Source organism: Pan troglodytes, chromosome 5, assembly GCF_028858775.2.
Source record: "Pan troglodytes isolate AG18354 chromosome 5, NHGRI_mPanTro3-v2.0_pri, whole genome shotgun sequence".
Lineage (NCBI taxonomy): Eukaryota > Metazoa > Chordata > Mammalia > Primates > Hominidae > Pan > Pan troglodytes.
In genome coordinates, this window is record NC_072403.2 from 83,209,190 (window position 1) to 83,232,760 (window position 23,571).

The 23,571-nt window shown below is 39.9% G+C and overlaps 1 protein-coding gene across 4 annotated transcripts in view; it reads right to left on the reverse strand.

The window, feature by feature from the left end:
- Positions 1-23,571, reverse strand: part of LOC462815 (putative uncharacterized protein encoded by LINC00472) — a 242,395-nt gene that overhangs the window by 80,956 nt on the left and 137,868 nt on the right. Inside the window, exon 4 of one of the 4 annotated variants that reach the window (XM_063813191.1) lies at positions 13,410-13,505. The exons of the other annotated variants lie outside the window; for them this stretch is intronic. The gene's annotated coding sequence lies outside the window, so the exon portion shown is untranslated. The remainder of the gene's footprint in view (positions 1-13,409; positions 13,506-23,571) is intronic. 4 annotated transcript variants of the gene reach the window in all.

Genomic DNA, 23,571 nt, shown 5'->3' on the forward strand with positions numbered 1-23,571 from the left:
TTCATTTTTAGTGTTTCAACATAATTATTTTTTCCCACAACTTTTCAGTTGGCTAGATGATGTTATTATTATGACAATTTGTTAGGGCAATTCCTTTTGCTTATTATGCCTTGAGCATCCCACTGAAATCATTCACATATATATATATTCATATATATAAAATACCCTAAGTATAACAGATATTGTATAAAAATAATATAAAATGCTCAGTGTTTTCTTCTTCAACCTTATTCCTCAACAACTGCATCCTGTATTTATATATTGCAAGTTTTAAAATATCTTCACATCTCTTCTTAATTTAAAAGTCTACTAGGGGTCCCTAATGCCCTCAAGAATAGTAACAGGTCTGGGCTCTGACGGTCCCACTGAATCTGATTCCACTATATCTTTCTGGTCTCTACTGTTTTCACTCCACCCCATGAGCTCTCTACCCAACTACATGCACCAACTGGGAAGCCTTTTGAAGAATCCCACAGAATTAATTGTTCCCTCCTCCCAGTTCTTGTTGCCTTAATTTGCACCTCTATGATAGCTTGTTTCCCTGAAAGATTTACTGCTCTTTGTACATATTGCTTGTCTCACACACATCATTATGTGAGCTTATTTTTCCTCTGCCCAGTGCCTCCCAAGAGTAATATTTAATAAATAACTGTTGAATAGTGGCAACTCCAGATTTTGCTTAGAATTTGGGGTGACAGTCCAGCTGGAAACTGGGAGACTTGTCCTGAAGCTCCAACTTCATGGGCAGAGCAAACACACTGCCTTTACTCAGGGTGCTTATTTGAGGGTAGTTTTGGGTGGACTGAGAGAGGTCATCAGTGGAACTGCCCTTTGGTGTTGGAAACAATCAAGTGAGGAATGAAGTAGAAGACAGTCAGGTTTAAAATAGTGAAATGATGTGCAAAAGTCACCCCATGAAAGACGGAAATTAGAATCTCAGGCTCTTATTTTCTTCATGGTATTGTTCCCATTATTTTTTATTTCATTTTGCTCTAGGTCTTTCTCTTGCTCTTGACTCCTATTGACATCAGACAGAGGAGAGGACATTTTTCTACTCTCATGCAATCTGAGAGACAGTGTCACCTTTTCCTATCTTGGCCCCATAATCAATCAATGTCCAGTCAGAAAAAAGCAGAAGCCACTCTAGGTATTTCGAACAGAAGGGATTTCATACAAGGAACTGGTTTCAAAAGTGTTGGAAGGCCTGAAGGAGCAAAAGGCCAAAGGTGTGCAACACAGAGCCAGTGACTACAGAAAGCCGCTACCAGCCCTGGCTTGGCTGGAGGAACCCAGGGGCAGGGAAGACCCGGCGGCGGGGGTGGGGGTTGGGGGCGGCTCCCAGCAGACATGGCTGGAGGCCTGAAACCAGGTTGCTACCAATCCGATTGTCACTGTGCTGCAGCTGCCAAAAGCCACAGAGGGCTCAGCCTGCCGGCTTTACTGCTGTTTTTCTGCTGCTGGAACTGTGGACAGTCCTGGAACCACAGAAGGCTACTATTGCTGTCAGAAGCAGTTAGAATTACAAATAAATAAACAAAATAAATATTTTATTTTCCTTCATCTTTCCAATCTCGTGCCAGTGCTTCTTTTTAGAATAACCTATCCAAAAATCATTTGGCTGAGAAATTTGGGAAATTTAATTTTCCGTAATGAAAGGGAAGAAAGGAAACTGAAAGAAAAACTGGCAAATAAGCATCACACACATTTATCCCACAAAATATCTGGCATAATTCCAGTCCTCTATTTTCTTCTCCGATAACAAAATAATCATAGCAAGTTAAGTTTTCATATCAGTATAACTTAACATTTATAACTTGGTAAAAATAGTTTTAACATATTCAAACTTTCCAGGTGTTTCTTTAGATGGGCATTATCTGCAATGCATTCTATAGAATATATCCTAATGAAATGGTTCAAGGCCAAATGAGTTTGGGAAACTCTGTACTTTATACCTATCTCTTGGAATTTCACACTTCATATTAGCATAGTAAAGGCTCTGAGAGATCCATTAGTCTCAAATCATGTTTGACATTGTTTGACTTTGTAATCTATATACCTTAGTGAACAAAACGGTCATAGTCCCTGATACCTGGAATTTCTGGGGGAGAGGCAGAGAATAAAGTAAGCAGAGAAATGTGTGTATGTGTGTTATGTGTATAATTTACATATGTGTTATGGATGAAACAAATAGGTTGCAGTGATGGAAAATACAGTATCATAAAGGGGAATGAACTCATCAGACAGCATGGTGAGGACAGACTCTTGGAGAAAGTGACAGGCTGAGATCTTAAGAATCAGATGAAATCAGTCACACAGAGTATTCTAACATTGTTACTCAGCAGAAACTGTTCCTGGACCCTAATGAGATCTGTACAGAAACTGAGAGGAAGCATTTGTAACATTTATAGCAATTTGATAAGACTAACTCTATGTCTGTTAAATCTAAAAATAAAACATTCTTTAAAATTTTTTTCTAATAGTTGGTTTTTTTACGTATAATTCTCTGATAGATTGGGGGAAAAAAGATTTGATCCTTCCCCACAGAGAGTTTGAGAAACTCTGTTCTAGCAGAAGTAAAATGTGTTTGCAAAAGCCCTAAAGAAGGAAAGAGACTGCTGAGTTTAGGAACTGACTGTAGGCTCATGACTGGGAGCACAGTTGTGTGCAGAGCTTTGAGGACAAAAACATAAAGGGACTGGATTTTATTCTGTACAATGGAGAGTCACTGAAGAATTTTCAAAAATTTAAACTGACACTTGATATAGATGTTAAAAACAATCATTCTAACTGCTTTATGAAGAAAGAGTTGAAATAAAGTGTGTAAAACAATGGATCAGTTCAGAAGCCTTCAGAAGTTTGGTGGGAGATGATGCTGGCTTAGACTATGACAGTGATGGGTTAACTGGAGGAGAACTGGAAGAGAGCTGGCACATACCTCCCTTGTGGGTTGGGGGCAAATGAGGAGAGGGAAATGGCAAGGGGATCAGGAAGATGCCCAAGTTTCCCAGAGGAGAAGTTAAGGCTGGATATATACCTTCAAGGATGATCAGCATTTAGTTTTCATAGCCATGGGGACTAGATAATATTGAAGATACAGTAAAAGGGAAAATGTTGAGAGCCCAGCACTGAACCCTGAAGAGTATCTTTGGGCCTTCTACGGCCCTAAGGAGGAGTCTAGCTTGAAGATAACTGATTACCTCAAGGACATGTAATAATTCCTACATGTTCAGATTTGTGTCTAGATATCTCTAACATTAAATCCCATTCAGTACATTTACTGAGTGTCTATACAATTTAAGAGACCATGGAAGGTGTTGTAAAAGATAAAATCCAAACAAGCAAACTTTAAGAGTTTGATATTTGGAAATATGTACAAAAATCTAAGATATGTACAAAAGTGCAAGTCAAATCTGACAGATGCTATAAGAGAATTATAAAGCAAAATGGGAATCTACAGAAGTCAAAATGGAAGATTTAATGGATAAGGTTAGCATTGAGCTGGTCTTGAAAGAGGTGCATGAATTTTAATAAGAAAGAGATCACATGCATATATACATATGTGAGTGTGTGTGTATAAATAAATATGTATATTTGCCCCATGCAGCACGTACGTACATTTATGTCTATATCTACATTAGTCTGTGTATATATATTTATGAGTTCAGAGTTCCAATCCAATTCTAGTTCAGCAACACAGTGTTGTTCTTTCTCTAATGTACAACTGGCTCTCAGAGTTTAAAATAAAATTGCTTTTTTTTTTCAATGTTAGTATACACAAGTAGTTTCAGAATTGCTAACTCATACCCCTGTGAGAAACACATTTATTAAATAGCACATAGCAACTAGGTACAATAGTTTTTTTCTTTCATTTTAGTAGAATCCTATCAAAATACTGACTTCTAAAAGTTACTTAGGTTAGTTCTGTTCTCCATCTGTGTCAGTGTGGTAATGTCACTCATACGTTAGACTAGTAACATTTGATAGTTTGTATTCCATTTTGGGATACCCCCACATCTTCGTATATTTTTATTTAGTTTACATAGAGTAAAATCCACTCATTGAGTTGTATAATTCCTCAGATTTTGACAAATGCTTAGGGCCATGTATCCACTTGCACAGTCATGATACGAATCAATTCTCTCACCCCAAAAGTTCCCCAGTGCTGCTCCTTTGTAGACAACCACTACCCGCACCTGCAATCTTTGGCAACCACTCATCCATATTCTGTCGCAATTTTTGTCTTTTCCAGGAAGGTACATACATGGAATAATATGGGTCTGTCTACTTTCACTTGGCAAAATATATTTGAGATTAATCGATATGCTTGCAAGCATCAATAGTTCATTCCTTTTTACTGCAGAGTAGCATTCCATTGTGTGGCTGTATCATGGTTTGTTTATCTGTTCACTGGTCGAAATATATCTGGGCCACACAGTTTGGGGTGATTATGAATAAAGTATGCTAAACACTCATGTACAGGTTTTTGTGTGAACATCAGTTTTCACTTCTCTTGGGTGAATACGTAGGAAGCTTTGAATTTTTTTCCCTCTTTGTTTTTCAGTTTGGGTGATTGCTATAAACTGATGCTCAAGTTCACTGATTCTTTGTTACATCTTCTGATGTGCCCATTGAAGGCATTCTTCACTTCTGTTGCTGTGATTTTCACTTTTTGCATTTCAGTTTGATTGATCCTTATAGTTTCCATTTCTCCTGAAATCACCCATCTGATCTGGCATGTTGTTCTCCTTTTCCACTAGAGCTATATCATATTACTCATAGTTATTTTCAATTTCCTGTCAGATAGTTCTAACATCTCTGTCATATCTGGGGTCTGGTTCTGTTGACTGCTTTATTTTTGACAGTGTGTTGTTGTTTTCTTTATCACTTTTTTGTATGACTTGTAATTTTTTGTTGAAAGCCAGACACCTTGTTAAGGACAGCAGAGATGAGGAAAATAGATTTTATGCCTGAAAATGCATACACCTGTCTGTCCTTCTGCTAGGATTCTAGAGTGTGAGTCTGAGTTAGGAGTTGGGCTGAGTTTAATTCTCTTCCTCCACTGTAGTGGTTACCCTTAGGGCACCACAAGCATCAAATTCCTTTGGTGACCCTTTGTGGTTCAGTTGGGGGCTGGTTTGCCTGTAGTTTTTTTCAATTCTGCTCCACCTTCAGCTTTAGATCTTCCCTTTGCACTGTACCTCAGAAATGATCTGTGCCCACACTCTTGGGCCTCTTCCAGCAACATCCCACTGTGACTTGCTACTCCACTTGCGAGCCTGGTGATGGGGAGGAGGAGCTCTCTGTCCTATTAAGCCCTATCTTAGGCAGCACTGTGTATGGGGATGTGGTCTTCTCAGTACTCCTCTCTCTCCCTCAGCTGTAGTTTAGGGCCCTGTAGACGTTCTAGTGTGGCACCCAGGATGGGGTGACCAAATCCTCCCAGCTTGTCAGGGACTTTTCCAGTTTTAGCTCTGAAAGTCCCATGTCAGTCCTGGACAAACAAACTAGGAGTAGAGAGTGCTTTCTGTTCCTCAACTGCAATGGGTTTTCCCCAGGGTCCTGAGGGTGGCAGCGCTGGCTACCCTCCTCCTCTTAGGTGAAGGCTTTTGTTCCACAGTAGAGATGAAGGAGAAGGTCCTGGTGGGGGGTTCTTGCTCCTTTCAGCAGAGGCTGCTATTCTGCTTTCTCAGTGTGCTCCTGGTAGGGCTCCTGGAGAAGAGCTTGCAAGAGAGTGCAAACTCTCCTGTACCCGAAGCCCTCAGGGGCTCCACATTCTCCTAGCAGCCCACATGCAGCCTCTACCAATTCATTAACTATTCTGGCTGGGTTCTTTCTACCAGTGTCTTGCTGTGTCTGCCCCAGATACCACTACATACCATTTCATACTAGGAAAATGGCAAAAAATAACCTGAAACAACAGCAACAAAACCAACTGACGATATCAAGTGCTAACAATGATGAAGAGCAAGTGCAACTGTCATATATTGCTAGTGGAAATCCAAAATGGTACAGACATTCTGGAGCAGTTTGGCAGGTTTTTTATTTTATTTTTGATATTTATTTATTTATTTAGTTTAAAGACAGGGTCTCACTGTAGTGCCCAGGCTGGAGTGCAGTGATGCAATCATAGCTCACTGCAGCCTCAAATCCTGAGATCCTCCTGCCTCAGCTTCCTGAGTAGCTGGGATTACAGGAGTGACCTGCTGTGCCTGGCAGATTCTTATAAAGTTAAACAAACACTTGCCATATTACCCAGCAATCCCATTTAGCCTAGAGAAATAAAAATATATGTTCACAGACGAAAACCTACATACAAATGATTACAGCATCTTCACCTACAGTCACCAAAATTTGGAAACTATCCCAATGTCAATAGGTGAATAAATAAGCAAGATGTAGTCCATACAGGAGAATACTGCTCAGGAATAAAAAGGAACTAATTATCGATATGCAAATAACATGAATGGATCTTGAAGGCAGTATACTGACTGAAAGAAGAAAGTCATAAAATGTTACATACTGGAAGACTCTGTGTAAATGACACTTTGGAAAAGGTAAAGCTATGGGGGAACAGATCAGTAGCTTACAGGGGTTAGGAGTGGGAGAAGTGATGACTAAAAAGAACTAGTATTAGGGTAATTTTGGTGATGCTGGAACTGTTCTGTGTCCTGATTGTGTCAGTGGTTCCATGAAGCTATACATGTGTTAAAACACATAGAATCAAGATGGCCGAATGGGAACAGCTCCGGTCTACGGCTACCAGCATGAGCGACACAGAAGACGGGTGATTTCTGCATTTCCAACTGAGGTACTGGGTTCATCTCACTGGGGAGTGCCAGACAGTAGGTGCAGGACAGTGGGTGCAGCGCACTGTGCATGAGCCAAAGCAGGGCAAGGCATCGCCTCACCCAGGAAGCGCAAGGGGTCAGGGAATTCCCTTTCCTGGTCAAAGAAAGCGTGACAGATGGCACCTGGAAAATCAGGTCACTCCCACCCTAATACTGCGCTTTTCCAACGGGCTTAAAAAACGGCACACCAGGAGATTATATCCTGCACCTGGCTTGGAGGGTCCTATGCCCACGGAGTCTTGCTCAATGCTAGCACAGCAGTCTGAGATCAAACCGCAAGGCAGCAGCGAGGCTGGGGGAGGGGTGCTTGCCATTGTCGAGTTAGTTGTTTGATTAGGTAAACAAAGCAACCTGGAAGCTCGAACTGGGTGGAGCCCACCACAGCTCAAGGAGGCCTGCCTGCCTCTGTAGGCTCCACCTCTGAGGGCAGGGCACAGACAAACAAAAAAACAGCAGTAACCTCTGCAGACTTAAATGTCCCTCTCTGACAGCTTTGAAGAGAGTAGTGGTTCTCCCAGCACGCAGCTTGAGATCTGAGAACAGGCAGGCTGCCTCCTCAAGTGGGTCCCTAGCCCCCAAGTGGCCTAACTGGGAGGCACTCCCGAGTAGGGGCTGACTGACACCTCACACGGCCAGGTACTCCTCTGAGACAAAACTTCCAGAGGAACGATCAGGCAGCAGCATCTGCGGTTCACCAATATCTGCTGTTATGCAGACACCGCTGCTGATACCCAGGCAAACAGGGTCTGGAGTGGACCTCTAGCAAACTCCAACAGACCTGCAGCTGAGGGTCCTGTCTATTAGAAGGAAAACTAACAAACAGAAAGGATATCCACACCAAAAACCCATCTGTACGCCACCATTATCAAAGACCAAAGGTAGATAAAACCACAAAGATGGGAAAAAAACAGAGCAGAAAAACTGGAAACTCTAAAAATCAGAGCACCTCTCCTCCTCCAAAGGAATGCAGCTCCTCACCAGCAACGGAACAAAGCTGGACGGAGAATGACTTTGATGAGTTGAGAGAAGAAGGCTTCAGACGATCAAACTACTACGAGTTACAGCAGGAAATTCGAACCAATGGCAAAGAAGTTAAAAGCTTTGAAAAAAATTAGATGAATGGATAACTAGAATAACCAATGCAGAGAAGTCCTTAAAGGACCTGATGGAGCTGAAAACCAAGGCACAAGAGCTACGTGTCGAATGCAGAAGCCTCAGTAGCCGATGTGCTCAACTGGAAGAAAGGGTATCAGTGATGGAAGATGAAATGAATGAAATGAAGCGAGAAGAGAAGTTTAGAGAAAAAAGAATAAAAAGAAATGAACAAAGCCTCCAAGAAATATGGGACTATGTGAAAAGACCAAATCTACGTCTGATTGGTGTACCTGAAAGTGACGGGGAGAATGGAACCAAGTTGGAAAACACTCTGCAGGATATTATCCAGGAGAACTTCCCCAATCTAGCAAGGCAGGCCAACATTCAAATTCAGGAAATACAAAGAACGCCACAAAGATACTCCTCAAGAAGAGGAACTCCAAGACACATAATTGTCAGATTCACCAAAGTTGAAATGAAGGAAAAAATGTTAAGGGCAGCCAGAGAGAAATGTCGTGTTACCCACAAAGGGAAGCCCATCAGACTAACAGCTGATTTCTCGGCAGAAACTCTACAAGCCAGAAGAGAGTGGGGACCAATATTCAACATTCTTAAAGAAAAGAATTTTCAACCCAGAATCTCATATTCCGCCAAACTAAGCTTCATAAGTGAGGGAGAAATAAAATGCTTTACAGACAAGCAAATGCTGAGAGATTTTGTCACCACCAGGCCTGCCCTAAAAGAGCTCCTGAAGGAAGCACTAAACATGGAAAGGAACAACCGGTACCAGCCACTGCAAAAACATGCCAAATTGCAGAGACCATCAAGGCTAGGAAGAAACTGCATCAACTAACGAGCAAAATAACCAGCTAACATCATAATGACAGGATCAACTTCACACATAAAGATATTAATTTTAAATGTAAATGGGCTAAATGCTCCAATTAAAAGACACAGACTGGCAAATTGGATAAAGAGTCAAGACCCATCAGTGTGCTGTATTCAGGAAACCCATCTCATGTGCAGAGACACACATAGGCTCAAAATAAAGGGATGGAGGAAGATCTACCAAGCAAATGGAAAACAAAAAAAGGCAGGGGTTGCAATCCTAGTCTCTGATAAAACAGACTTTAAACCAACAAAGATCAAAAGAGACAAAGAAGGCCATTACATAATGGTAAAGGGATCAATTCAACAAGAAGAGCTAACTATCCTAAATATATACGCACCCAATACAGGAGCACCCAGATTCATAAAGCAAGTCCTGAGTGACCTACAAAGAGACTTAGACTCCCACACAATAACAATGGGAGACTTTAACATCCCACTGTCAACATTAGACAGATTCATGAGACAGAAAGTTAACAAGGATACCCAGGAATTGAACTCAGCTCTGTACCAAGCAGACCTAATAGACATCTACAGAACTCTCTACCCCAAATCAACAGAATATACATTCTTTTCACCACCACATCACACCTACTCCAAAATTGACCACATAGTTGGAAGTAAAGCACTCCTCAGCAAATGTAAAAGATCAGAAATTATAACAAACTGTCTCTCAGACTGCAGTGAAATCAAACTAGAACTCAGGATTAAGAAACTCACTCAAAACCGCTCAACTACATGGAAACTGAACAACCTGCTCCTGAATGACTACTGGGTAAATAATGAAATGAAGGCAGAAATAAAGAAGTTCTTTGAAACCAACGAGAACAAAGACACAACATACCAGAATCTCTGGGACACATTCAAAGTAGTGTGTAGAGGGAAATTTATAGCACTAAATGCCCACAAGAGAAAGCAGGAAAGATCTGAAATTGACACCCTAACATCACAATTAAAAGAACTAGAAAAGCAAGAGCAAACACATTCAAAAGCAAGCAGAAGGCAAGAAATAACTAAGATCAGAGCAGAACTGCAGGAAATAGAGACACAAAAAACCCTTCAAAAAATTAATGAATCCAGGAGCTGGTTTTTTGAAAAGATCAACAAAATTGATAGACTGCTAGCCAGACTAATAAAGAAGAAAAGAGAGAAGAATCAAATAGACACAATACAAAAAGATAAAGGGGATATCACCACCGATCCCACAGAAAATAGAAACTACCATCAGAGAATACTATAAACACCTCTACACAAATAAAGTAGAAAATCTAGAAGAAATGGATAAATTCCTCAACACATACATCCTCCCAAGACTAAACCAGGAAGATGCTGAATCTCTGAATAGACCAATAACAGGTTCTGAAATTGAGGCAATAATCAACAGCTTACCAGCCAAAAAAAGTCCAGGACCAGATGGATTCACAGCTGAATTCTACCAGAGGTACAAAGAGGAGCTGGTACCATTCTTTCTGAAACTATTCCAATCAATAGAAAAAGAGGGAATCCTCCCTAACTCATTTTATGAGGCCAGCATCATCCTGATACCAAAGCCGGGCAGAGACACAACCAAAAAAGAGAATTTTAGGCCAATGTCCTTGATGAACATCGATGCAAAAATCCTCAATAAAATACTAGCAAACTGAATCCAGCAGCACATCAAAAAGCTTATCCACCATGATCAAGTGGGCTTCATCCCTGGGATGCAAGGCTGGTTCAACATATGCAAATCAATAAATGTAATCCAACATATAAACAGAACCAAAGACAAAAACCACATGATTATCTCAATAGATGCAGAAAAGGCATTTGACAAAATTCAACAACCCTTCATGCTAAAAACTCTCAATAAATTAGGTATTGATGGGACGTATCTCAAAATAATAAGAGCTATCTATGACAAAGCCACAGCCAATATCATACTGAATGGGCAAAAACTGGAAGCATTCCCTTTGAAAACGGGCACAAGACAGGGGTGCCCTCTCTCACCAATCCTATTCAACATAGTGTTGGAAATTCTGGCCAGGGCAATCAGGCAGGAGAAGGAAATAAAGGGTATTCAATTAGGAAAAGAGGAAGTCAAATTGTCCCTGTTTGCAGATGACATGATTGGATATTTAGAAAACCCCATCATCTCAGCCCAAAATCTCCTCAAGCTGATAAGCAACTTCAGCAAAGTCTCAGGATACAAAATCAATATACAAAAATCAGAAGCATTCTTATACACCAATAACAGACAAACAGAGAGCCAAATCATGAGTGAACTCCCATTCACAATTGCTTCAAAGAGAATACCTAGGAATCCAACTTACAAGGGACATGAAGCACCTCTTCAAGGAGAACTACAAACCACTGCTCAATGAAATAAAAGAGGATACAAACAAATGGAAGAACATTCCATGTTCATGGGTAGGAAGAATCAATATCATGAAAATGGCCATACCGCCCAAGGTAATTTACAGATTCAATGCCATCCCCATCAAGGTACCAATGACTTTCTTCACAGAATTGGAAAAAACTACTTTAAAGTTCATATGGAACCAAAAAAGAGCCTGCATCGGCAAGTCAATCCTAAGCCCAAAGAACAAAGCTGGAGGCATCACGCTACCTGACTTCAAATTATACTACAAGGCTACAGTAACCAAAACAGCATGGTACTGGTACCAAAACAGAGATATAGACCAATGGAACAGAACAGAGCCCTCAGAAATAATGCCGCATATCTACAACTATCTGATCTTTAACAAACCTGAGAAAAACAAGCAATGGGGAAAGGATTCCCTATTTAATAAATGGTGCTGGGAAAACGGGCTAGCCATATGCAGAAAGCTGAAACTGGATCCCTTCCTTACACCTTATACAAAAATTAATTCAAGATGGATTAAAGACTTAAATGTTAGACTTAAAACCATAAAAGCCCTAGAAGAAAACCTAGGCAATACCATTCAGGACATAGGCATGGGCAAGGACTTCATGTCTAAAACACCAAAAGCAATGGCAACAAAAGCCAAAATTGACAAATGGGATCTAATTAAACTAAAGAGCTTCTGCACAGCAAAAGAAACTACCATCAGAGTGAACAGGAAACCTACAAAATGGGAGAAAATTTTCGCAACCTACTCATCTGACAAAGGGCTAATATCCAGAATCTACAATGAACTCCAACAAATTTACAAGAAAAAAACAAACAACCCCATCAAAAAGTGGGCAAAGGATATGAACAGACACTTCTCAAAAGAAGACATTTATGCAGCCAAAAAATGCATGAAAAAATGCTCATCATCACTGGCCATCAGAGAAATGCAAATCAAAACCACAATGAGATACCATCTCACATCAATTAGAATGGCAATCATTAAAAAGTCAGGAAACAACAGGTGCTGGAGAGGATGTGGAGAAATAGGAACACTTTTACACTGTTGGTGGGACTGTAAACTAGTTCAACCATTGTGGAAGTCAGTGTGGCAACTCCTCAGGGATCTAGAACTAGAAATACCATTTGACCCAGCCATCCCATTACTGGGTATATACCCAAAGGATTATAAATCATGCTGCTAGAAAGACACATGCACACGTATGTTTATAGCGGCACTATTCAGAATAGCAAAGACTTGGAACCAACCTAAATGTCCAACAACGATAGACTGGATTAAGAAAATGTGGCACATATACACCATGGAATACTATGCAGCCATAAAAAATGATGAGTTCATGTCCTTTGTAGGGACATGGATGAAACTGGAAACCATCATTCTCAGCAAACTATCGCAAGGACAAAAAACCAAACACTGAATGTTCTCACTCATAGGTGGGAATTGAACAATGAGAACACATGGACACAGGAAGGGGAACATCACACACTGGGGACTGTTGTGGGGTGGGGGGAGGGGGGAGGGATAGCATTAGGAGAGATACCTAATGCTAAATGACGAGTTAATGGGTGCAGCACACCAACATGGCACATGTATACACATGTAACAACGTGCACGTTGTGCACAGGTACCCTAAAACTTAAAGTATAATAATAATAAAATTAAAAAAAAACACATAGAATTGTATACCAATACATTACTTTTATGGTATTTTAATTAAAAAAATTTTTGAACAGGGTTTAAAATGACAAAAACTTGAGTGGCAAAAAACATTCCTATTATTATTTAGTTTGCTTAGAATGTTTTGCTATTAAAAACAACCGTTAAACTAATATTAATGAATGTATTTAATAAAAATTACAGCAGTTAAGAGTGTTATAGTTCCCTTTTTAACAGAGGTTTTCTTTGAAAATATATTGATATTAAGATAAGGGATGCAAAGCTCAATATAATTCAATAAACATTTTTTGAGCATCTACAGAAATGTAACAAATGATATTTGTAATATTTATGAGTTAAAGATAATTATGAGACAGAAGTAACCATTAGATAGTACTAGGTAATAAAAGAGATACTAGTTACCATAGTGGTTATAATAGCTATTAATTAATAGAGCAAGTATAAGTATAATGTCCATCAAATAGTTAGTTTAAAATTTTCTGTTAATCATTCAATGAAGACATAGATTGTAAAGAGAATCTGTACCTACCTGAGGATATGCCATTATGTAGAAATTCCAGGAGACAGGGCTAGCAGAGGAATTTCTATGGACCTGCTTATCCAAGTTTTCCTAACACAGAGACATCTACAGAGTTGAAAATAACAAGACATCAACTTACAAGACACGTTTGAGCCCCAAACTCTTAAAATATTGGGACTTTCCATAAGAATTCAACATGTACTTTGTATCTCTAATATAACTTACTCTCTGTAAACACCCAATATATATTTATTAAATTAATAGACTGCAACAAGAATAAATCTAAGTAAACAATACAAATCCAATTTGTAAAGGAAAGCGAGGGCCAAATGTGCAGAGAGACAGAATGTCAATATGGTGGCTGACATTCTAAATGCAAAAGAAACTTCCACAACATTCCTAGATTGCACATAGAAGAGAAATGGAAATGATACTTCTTCAGGATAGTTCACTGAAACTATAACCAATCCTGCCTGCTCTTATCTGAACTTCTGACAAATACAAGACAATAACGAGTATACTATCAACCTATGGCAGCTATGAGTTGAATATATAGTGGGGTGTGTGTGTTTACGTGCATGTGTGTGTATTGTGTGTGTGCAGTTGAATTTTTTATTAGTTACACATTAAAAATCAAATGTTTGACTCAGAGATGTACAGAGCTTGAAAGAACCTCACTTCATTATTGTGTGTGATAATCCACTGCCAGACAGACTGCAAGTTTATCACTTTCCTTAAACCCATCAGAAAACAGGTTGCAGGAAAACCCACTAGCCCAAAATCTAAGGAATGAGAAGTGTCTGCAGGGAGAGATAAGACATCTTGCTGACCTGGGGCAGACACAGACACTGGTAGAAAGAATCTAGCCAGAATAGTTAACACATTGGTAGAGGCTGCATGTGGGCTGGTAGGAGAATGTAGAGCCCCTGGGAGTTTCAGGTACAGGAGAGTTTGCACCCTCTTGCAAGCTCTTCTCCAGGAGCCCCACCAGGAACACACTGAGAAAGCAGAATAGCAGCCTCTGCCGAAAGGAGCAAGAATCCCCCACCAGGACCTTCTCCTTTATCTCTTCCGAAGAACAAAAGCTTTCACCTAAGAGGAGGGTAGTCAGCACTGCCACCCTTAGGACTCTGGGGAAAACCCATTGCAGCTGAGGAACAGAAAACACTCTCTACTCCTAGTTTGTTTATCCAGGACTGACATGAGACTTTCAGAGCTAAAACTGGAAGAGTCCCTGACAAGCTGGGAGGAGTTGGTCACCCCATCCTGGGTGAGGCACTAGAATATCTACAGGGCCCTAACTACAGCTGAGGGAGAGAGAGTACTGAGAAGACCACACCCCTTGTTAAGATGGGAGCTTGGCTTTGCTGGTCTGTCTTTATCTCTCATTCAAGTTTATGAAGGCCTGTTCTCAGTAGGCTGATCTTCTCATGGACATCTCGTGTTAGGCAAAGAGTTCTTAGATGTGAAAACAACACATCATCCATACAATTTTTGAAAAGTCATAAATTTATTTTTTATCAAAATTTAAAACTTTTGCTCTGCAAATGATACTATTGAGAGAATGAAAAGACATGCTATAGGTTGGGAGAAAATATTAGCAAATCATGTGTCCCTCCAAAAGAAGACTTGTATATAGAACACACAAAGAACTCTCAACATTGAACAATAAGGAAACAATGCAATTTTCAAAATGAACAAAAGATCTGAAGCAACATTTTTACCAGGGGAAATATACAGATGGACAAATAGATAACTATATGAAAAGATATTCCACTATTATTAGCCATTTATGGAAATGCAAATTCTAATTAGAATACTCCCATTGTTTGTTCATTCATCTAATTTATTAGAAAGAATTTAAGAAGAACCTAATATATATCACTTCTTATAAAAGGTTCTGAGAAAGAAAAAATATCAATGCCATTACAATTTGGTAATTTTTTATTAGAGGTAATAGTTGAGGTAACAATGGGGTGTCTTTAAGAACTGGGAAATATGGTTTTCCTCTGAGAACTAAATTTTGATTCAGCATTAAATGGATTCAGGTTAAAAAGAGAGCCTCCAGCAGTGCCCCCTCCTGCTGGCATTCTGCTTGACTGGAGCCCATGACGTATGGGTTGTTATACATTTAGAATATCCTCCCTGAATCATCCACTCAAGTAGTTTAATCATTTATGTATCCTCAGAAAAGGCAGCATCTAAGAGGCACAGTGTGCCCAATAGAACATTTTCTAGGGTAGAGGGTACACTGCTATGCCCCCCATCATACACAAAAGGAGGCTGCAGACTTTGGGACCTTAAGATCTTTTAACAGTTAAATCCCATAGCATCTCCTGTTCTGATTTCAGGCTCACCAAGCTGGGTGGGCAGACACTGGCATGCACTAGGCTTACTAGTTACAGTTGCCATTGTGAATTAAGATTGGCATTCTGGTTTTACAGGCTAGTCTCTTGAGAGCTCAGCCCCAGAGCAGGTTAGTGTGAGTGAGCATCCTCAAGTCCGAAGGCAGCCTCTCTACCCTGCTCAATTCCCCGTGGGGAATGCCACCCAGTTAGAGGTGGGAGGAGCCAGCCAGTCTCTCCAATTAACCCACTCTGCTTATACATGCTTATCCTTGGGAATGTCTACTATCATCAGTAGTTATTGAACGTTAGTTTTCTACATTAATGCATCATGTCATTGTCTTTAAGCAGCGATGAAGCTTGTAACAGTTGTTTCTATCTTGTCTAAAGCTCATTTTAACATCAAGAAGCAATCCCTTACCTGCAGGGCTGGGACTAGAGTGAAGTGAGTAAGATGGTTAGGGTGCAAAATTTAAGGAGGCATTCACTCTCAGGGTCCTGCCAGTGCCCTGAGCCTATTTTAGGTCAGCGTTGTTGTGTCACCTGTATCTCCAGCTCCAGTGAGGAAGGGAAGAAAGTCACTGGTGATGAATCAGCTGAGCTTATGGAAGGTAAGCAGGAGAACCAAGTTCTTGACCTTTCTCTTTTCTCCTTTTTGTCACTAACATTCTTGAAAAAATAATATGTTCTATACCAGCAGCCTCTTCCTCCTCTTCCTATTCAAATTTTTTATCTATTTTCACCATTTTACAGAAATTGCTCTCACTAAGGTCACAATATGCAAAATTTGAAGGCCTCATTTTAGCTTTTTTCTAAATGGTATCTCCTCAGCTTTTGACATTGACCTTGGGAAAAGGTTTGCGTCTCATTCACCATATTTTTATCAGCATCTATCACAGATCACAGCGATTGGCTCCTAGAAAGCACTAAGTACATTTTTATTGAAAAAATAAATAACTTATTTTATTGACAAAGGAAAGAAAATCATTCCTCTTTTGTTGTGTTCTTACAGCATTTTGTTCATGGGATCTTGTACTGTCATTCATATTTACTCATCTGTGTTCCCAAGGATTGAGAGCAACAACTGTATGTTGTAGTTCTTTGTATCCCAGCCTAAAAAAGGGTCTGACATATAACAGGTGTTCGATAAAAGTTTGTGGAATAAATACAATTGGTGACTAACGACACAATTATGATGTTCTAGTTACTCCAATGATTTGTGATAAATCATTTCAAAATACAGTGGCTGATATGCTTGGGCTGTGTCTCCACCCAAATCTCATCTTGAATTGTAGCTCCCACAATTCCCACGTGTTGTGCGAGGGATCTGGTGGGAGATAATTGAATTAGGGAGTGGTTTCCCCATACTGTTCTCATGGTAGTGAATAAGTCTCATGAGATCTGATGGTTTTATAAGGGGTTTGACCTTTTACTTAGCTCTCATTCTCTCTTGTCTGCTGCCATGTAAGATGTGCCTTTTGCCTTCCACCATGATTGTGAAGTCTCACCAGCCACGTGGAACTGTGAGTCCACTAAACCTGTTTTTCTTTATAAATTACCCAGTCTCAGGTATGTCTTTATCAGCAGCATGAAAATGGACTAATATAGTGGGTTAAAACAATAATCATTTATTTTCTCTCACTTTTTCTGTTGGTCAGGAATCTAGGAAGAGCTAGGCTGGATAGCTCACACTGCTTAAGTGATGGAAGGGAGGGGCCATTGATGTGGTTGCAGGCAGATGTCAGTTAGAACTGCAGGAATCTGAAGGCTTGACTGGGGCTGGAGGGAGGATCCTCTTCTGAAGTGGCTTACTCTCACTGTCAGCAAGTTAGTGCTGTCTGTTGGCAGGGGAGCTCTGTCCCTCTCCTTGTGAGCCTCTCCACAGGCCTGCTTGAGTGTCCTCATGACATGGCAACTGGCTTCCCCTAGAGTAAGCAATCCCAAGGTGGAAGCTGTGATGCCTTTTATGACCTAGCCTTAGAAGTTACATGCCGTTACATCTGCCACATTTTACTGGTCACATAGGACCCGCATTCAATATGGGAGGGGACTGAATATCAGGAAGTGAAGATCATTAGGGCTGACTTGGAAACTGGGTACAACAGATGATTGGCCACGAAAGAAAAGTTTTGAATTAAGGCAAATCTATTCTCCAGGCACACTTCTAAAGGTAATTGTAAGCTATGAAGCCTGGAAGAAACAATTGTTGCTTGATAGGATGTCCCCTATCTTTGAAGAGATGGGCATCTGGATTAATTGTATTTCTCCCTGACACCTATAGCCATACCTCAGTTCTCTCCTGATGAAGTTGCTGACAGTCTATAAGGAATTAGTCTTTACCCATCCCCAAAACAGCACACCCATCTCATAGAAGGCCAGACCAGAGTCTGGGGTTGGTTTAGGCTTAAGCAGCCTGGACTTTTCTTTGGGCAGGAACATGATTTGGTTCCTCTGGTGCACTGAGACTGCAATTAGGTTTTAGGATAAAGTGCCAAATGCATCTACCGGTATCCCCTGTGGCATGTCCCAAGGCCCAGTGACAGCAGGACTTCTGGTTCTGATGTATCCTCAGAATCATCTGCACTCAGAGGAGCCTGGAGGAAACCCATCCCTGCCAACTGCCCTTGGGGTCCTTTTATAAGATAAAGAGAAGGCAGAAACTCCAAGGAAGGCTGGAGGAAACCCATTAAGAATCACATATTCCTTGGCTACAGATTTAATGACAAGTGCCCTTCTGAGCCAGGGGAGAGTCCAGTGTGTTTACTCATCCCTTTTTTATTCCATTACTTGTAATGCTTCAGAACAGATAAATTTCAAGGATCAAGAATAAATACTAAATAAAATAGGAATACATACTCAATATAATAATTGGGAAAAAAAGATTGTGGAATACATATCTATTTTTATTCAGGGAAAATAAGCAATAATTTTGGAGGGTAGGGGCAAAATTTCTTCTTTCTTTTCTTTTTTGAAGTCAAATATGTCTATATCTCATAGTATTTATACTATTTTTTAAATCAAAATATGGTCTAAATGCTGCTGAATTATCCAAATAAGAACTCTAAACATTATATTTGAATGCGTCATTATTTTTAAAATTTAAATATGGCCCTATTTTTAGTCTACAGGCTGAATTTATGCAAATGATGATTAACTGAATTCTTATATTAATTTCAACTTAGCTCCATGATATGTTATTATGCACGAATTCAACACTCATACATTCTATGGACCTTTTACCTTTGCTTTATTAACAACTTTAGTGCAATTGGTAAAAAAAAAAAGTCTTTAAGCTGTGAAAATACTCAGTATCAGTTATGAGTTTAGAGTTGGCCTTTGAATTGTAAACTATTTCTTAGGAATAAATTAGTTCTGTAAAAATGTTAAACATTCTCTTTCAGCAAACCATAATGCATGAATTCTAGAATGTACAAGTTTTTACATTTAAATATCTCTGAAATAAGATGCATCTGAGAATAAATGATTCTTAGGTTCCATGAAATGCAATACGTTATTGCTTTGGTGTATTAGCAATGCTCCAGTGGCCTGGAAAAGGCTGCAAAGGCACCTGACACATGCAGCCAGGTCCGTCATCTACTTCCTATCTGTTACTTTACCAAGAAATAATAAAACCAACAAAAAGAACTACCAGAAATAATGAAAACAGGGTTGCTTTTGATGAAAGAGGCTAAAGATTGGTTTTTGAAAAATAAACCAATATCCAAAAACCTTAAATCAAATGCCCTGGCCTGCTTTGTTCCTTACACACCTCACACACCTGTTCTCTGGCCACTCTGGCCGTAGGGGCTAATCTTGTTCTTGCCTGGGGCCTTTGTCCATGCCAATATCTTTGCCAGGAATGCTCTTCTCTCTGCTCTTTGTCAGGCTAATTTCTCTCCTGTCTTTCATTTCTTCCCTTATATGTCACCTCCCCAGAGAAATTCTCTGACTCTCAGAGTAAAGCCAAAACCCCATGATCTCACTTTGCCTGCATTATACTTACAATTTGTAATTATTATTATTTTTGAATTTATTAATTGCTGTCTTCCTTAATATATTCCTGACCCTAGGTCAGGAGCTCTCCCTAGGGCAAGGTGGCTTCCCATGATGGATGCTGATGAAAAAAATTAAGTGAGAATAACAAAAATGAATGAACGAACAAACAAATAAACAACCCCAGCAGTACACACACAACATATCCTGCTATTTTTTGATACATTTGATATATAAGATTTGGAAGACCACATGGGTTCAGAAGAGTCTTGGCAGCAGTTTAGGTGCCAGTGAGGGAATTCAATTCATTTGTTACCAATATTTGATAGTAAAATATTTGACCCTTTATATCTATAATAAAAAATGCAGGCTGGGCGCGGTGGCTCACACCTGTAATCCCAGCACTTTGGGAGGCCGAACTGTGTGGATCACCTGAGGTCAGGGTTTCAAGACCAGCCTGGCCAACATGGCAAAACCCCGTCTCTGCTAAAAATACAAAAATTAGCCAGGCATGGTGGCGCATGCCTGTAGTCTCAAATACTTGGGAGGCTGAGGCAGGAGAATCACTTGAACCCAGGAGGCAGAGGTTGCAGTGAGCTGAGATTGAGCCATTGCACTCCAGCCTGGGCGACAGAGCGAGACTCCATCTCAAAAGAAAAAAAAATGCAGAAATCTCTTTGCTACTACAAGTTCAGTTTAGTTGAAATTAGACGTATGTGTGTTTATTTCTGTATCCCATTTAAAACAACCTTGAAAGCTTTGTTTTTGGTATACAGGAATTGCTTTAATTGCTGGTCATTTCTTTGAGAAGAATAAGAAGAAAGAATATTAAGGAAGAGGTAATGGACAGCAGAGATATTTTTGCAACAAGCCTTAGAAAGATAAAAGAAACATGCAGAAAAACACTGAATTGCACAATTGCATTGTCCAAAAAGAAAGAAAGATTTTTGTAAGAGAGGCTATGGCGATGTTAGTGGTTGGCAAGGATACAGGAGAAGATATCTCAGAATCATACAAAAAGTATAGAATATTTGCAGGGAGGAAGGAGGAAAAAATATTTTGTTTTCATAAATTATAACCTATTATAAACTCCTACCTTAAGGAAGGAAGATTCTGGGAAATTTCCAGCAAGTCTTGTCTGGTCAGGAACTCTATGTGAGGTTGTACATGCTGTGTCCTGCATGAAGAGTTCAGTTAAGGTGGTGGGAGGGAACTCCAGTTCAGGCCCTGCTCACTAAGCCCTGGAGCAAAGGTGTCTTATTCTCAAGAACACAAAGTTCTCATGGGTGCTAGCGGAGGCCCTTGGCTACAGTCAATGGAAAATAATATTACAGCATGTTATTACTAATTTCAGATGTTTCTTTAGAGAGCCATCTTTATTATTTTTAATTTTTAAAATAATACTATTTTTTTTTTCCTCCAAAGATTTCAGGTTCCTGTGAGGTACTGAGGAGTTAACTCCTGAGGTTGGGGAAAATGGCCCTTGATCTGCCCTTTCCTTTTATTTGAAAGACTCTCAAATTATGTAATAATAAACCTTTGTTAATGTCCCTAAAACAGGATTGACTATAAAAGACAATTCAAGATATGCCAGATACATTTGGGTTTCATCCAAAAAAGTTTAGTTCCTGAAGCACCAGTTTCTTTGTCCTTTGTAAAATGGCCTCACCCTTAAAGGATTTCATAACAAAGTTGAAAACAGAGTTATATTGAAGCATGGCTATAGCATCTGCTTAATTTAGAGCAGATTCTATTTACAGGGAGTCAGAAACTATATCATAGTCCATTGTGATAATAGTTTCTCCTTGTTCCATACATGTGTATATTACTGTTGAATTACATGTTCTTTAAAGACATATTGAATGAATCATCATTATAGCTAACATATATTGATAAATTAATAGATGCCTGGCACTGAGCTAAGTGATGATTTTTATACGAAGCAAAGGTACCCTTCTTTACTGTTGATGCAGGAACGTTAAATACTCTGAAAGGCAGGGATAATGAAAAAAAGTTTAGGTATTCGAGAAGGATAATTCCTGTGTATAGAAGCTTGGGATGACAGAACTTCAGCATTAACTTGTAAAAATAACACATAGATTGGGCACAATGTGGTCGTGCTTATTGCTCTAAACTTAAAATTGATTAAATATTATATAAGGTTGGTGTTACGCTTCATGTAAAATTATGTTCTTTAGAAAATATATTGCACAATCTGGCATATCATCTATGGTCCTATAAAAATTGACACATTTTTCAAAAGGTGGTGTAAAAGGGAAGGATTTAATTGCAGTAGTTACTTAAATGTTTATATGCACAAACACAGATACTTCTCACCATTCCATCATCTACTGATGTATAACAAACTACTACAAAATTTAGTGACCTAAAGCAACAGCCATTTTATTGCATTTCACTATTTTGTGGGTCAGAAATCTGAGCAGGGCTTTGCTGGGTAGTCCCTTTATTCCAAGTAGGGTCGATGGAGGTCACTGAAAGGTATTCAGATGGTGGATGGGTTGGTCTGGAGGATTCAATTAAAAAAAAAAAAAAAAAAGTGGAATCCAGCAGGGGATACTGGAAGGTAGGCCTCAGCTGGTACCATGACCAGAGGATGACCAGAGGCCACACACAAGTGGCCTTTCTAGGAGTATGGCAGTCTCAAGCTAGCTGAACTTTTTACATGGCAGCATGGGGCTAACAGAGAGAATATTCCAAGAGACCCAGTGGAAAATGCAAGGTTCCTTGTGGCTTAACTTAGAAAATCCTGGACTGTCACTTCTTTCATATTCTATAGTTAAGCAAGTCACTGAGGCCAGCTCCTTCAAGAGTAAGGAATAAGACTACTTCTCAATGGGAAGACAGCAAAGAACATGTGGCCAACTTTAATCTACATACACCTAAACCAACCGATGGAGCGCCTGGGACACAACAACTATCCTTAGACTTTCCACATCAACAATCTCGGAACACTTAAGGCTGGATGGACAATATCTACTTCTGCAATGTGTTCCGGTCTTCTATCAATGGAAAATCGAATTCCCAGCTTTGAGCAGTTGGATTCCTGTGGTATGTGGCTGCCCCACATCTTCTTCTGCTAAGCCATTATAATCAAAAAGTATTTTTTTTGGCGGGGGGTGGGGGCAATGGAGTCTCACTCTGTCGCCCAGGCTGGAGTGCAGTGGCCTGATCTCAGCTCACTGCAACCTCCACCTCCCGCGTTCAAGTGATTCTCGTGCCTCAGCCTCCCAAGTAGCTGGGGTTACAGGCGCCCGCCACCAAGCCAGGCTAATTTTTATCTTTTTTTGTGGAGATGAGGTTTCGTCATGTTGGCCAGGCTGGTCTTGAACATCTGACCTCAGGTGATCTGCCCGCCTCGGCCTCCCAAAGTTCTGGGATTACAGGCGTGAGCCACCGCACCCGGCGCCAAAAGTCTTTTTGTGCACCCCGTGTCTATTTCTTATTAGTTTCAGAGCTTTTCTCAGTCATAGGATCACAGAAGGTCAGAGCTGGAAGGGCTCCCAGAGATCTGGTTTCATTTTACAAATGAGGAAGTTTAGGTTCATGTGACCTACTTAAAGTCAGAAACTGATTAGTGACAGAGCCACAGCCTAGATGTCTTGTTGCAGTGCATGAAGAGCTTAGGTAATCCTGATTTATCCATGGAATAGGCAGCTGGTTTACCTGATTCTTCCCTTAGAAACAGTCCATCTAACATGATTTGGCTTCCTACTTCATCATGAAACATTTAAAAAGAAACTATTCATTCCAAGTTCAACAGCTGAATCTTCAAATATCTAGCTCATCTTTCTCAGTCCATATTTAACAAATGT